Below are 212 nucleotides of genomic sequence, written 5' to 3'. Positions count from 1 at the left end.
TGGGGAGACAGAGCCACAGCATGTCGATACCTATCAGGTATTTATTTATCTAGGGTTTAGGGTTTAGGGTTTAGGGTTTAGGGTTTAGGGTTTTAAGCCGAGAGATGTATTTTATTTAGTTGAGGAGGGGGAGGCCGTGGTCTATAGAACCTTTGATGGAGAGACAGAGCCGCAGCATGTTGATACCTATCAGGTAATAATTAGGGTTTAGG

This window comes from Eimeria mitis, genomic scaffold, assembly GCF_000499745.2.
Source record: "Eimeria mitis Houghton genomic scaffold, Emh_scaff252, whole genome shotgun sequence".
NCBI classification, from domain to species: domain Eukaryota; phylum Apicomplexa; class Conoidasida; order Eucoccidiorida; family Eimeriidae; genus Eimeria; species Eimeria mitis.
This window is presented reverse-complemented; position numbering follows the sequence as displayed.